This window comes from Pollicipes pollicipes, unplaced genomic scaffold (assembly GCF_011947565.3).
Source record: "Pollicipes pollicipes isolate AB1234 unplaced genomic scaffold, Ppol_2.1 Scaffold_3447;HRSCAF=4054_pilon_pilon_pilon, whole genome shotgun sequence".
NCBI classification, from domain to species: Eukaryota; Metazoa; Arthropoda; class Thecostraca; order Pollicipedomorpha; family Pollicipedidae; genus Pollicipes; species Pollicipes pollicipes.
In genome coordinates, this window is record NW_023596297.1 from 29,498,751 (window position 1) to 29,499,647 (window position 897).

Sequence of the window (897 nt, forward strand, 5' to 3'; positions counted from 1 at the left end):
TAACCAGAGCCGATGAGGGCGTGAAACCAACCGCATGGCGTAGTTGACTGTCTCAGTTATAGCCCCCTTGCGGATCTCAACGCTTTTGAAGCCAGAGGTGCGCCAGTAAGCAACCGGAAACCGGCCAGCGTCACCTCTCCCGAAATCGATCTTGAGTACAAGATACCATGGCCTTAACCAGGGCAGATAGGGTCATGGACGATACACGGGTCGTGTGGAACAATGTAGCCCCGTTTGTTTTAATCAACAGTCATCCAAAAAATTACATCCATCCAAAATAGACCACTGATCACATTATCATAGAAGCTCTGCCAGTTGCACTCTCATTGGAGAATATATTCTCCACTGCACCAACGAAGGCTGTATGTGTCGGTTACCGAAGTGCCCGGCTTCGTTTGCCTCGTTTTTTGGCACCATCTTCATAGCGACGGACAACTTCCATGCCTGGTACCGCCTCGTTCATCCGGGACAAGGTGCTAGTTTAAGGAACATATCCAGCACTCATTAAGATAGGTATAGAGCATGCAAACACCACATTCAGAAACACACGCGGTGAACTGATTTTTCACTCTTCGGGGGAACGCCACGGCGCCGCTGGTGTAGTGGTATCATGCAAGATTCCCATTCTTGCGACCCGGGTTCGATTCCCGGGCGGCGCACACGTTTAGCACTTTTGTGATCGGCATAACCTGCGTGACTGTTTGATAAAGGCCTCAAACCAGCACGCCCTGCCGTACTGAATTGAGTCATTTTCAACTTCAAATGTCATGATGCCGAAAAATGAGGACGCTATGATGAGGCCAGCCTTATGTGACCTTTATATTTTGCAAGTGGTAAAAATGGCGATCAAGTGGGCGATGCGTCATGTACCTACGCTCCGACGATTTATGATAACAT

The 897-nt window shown here is 49.1% G+C and overlaps 1 non-coding gene across 1 annotated transcript; it reads left to right on the forward strand.

Annotated features, from left to right (window-relative positions):
• The first annotated feature begins 588 nt into the window (after window positions 1–588).
• On the forward strand, window positions 589–659 carry TRNAG-CCC (transfer RNA glycine (anticodon CCC)). Its single transcript has one exon. It is a non-coding gene; the product is annotated as a tRNA-Gly (tRNA).
• Window positions 660–897: the final 238 nt, after the last annotated feature.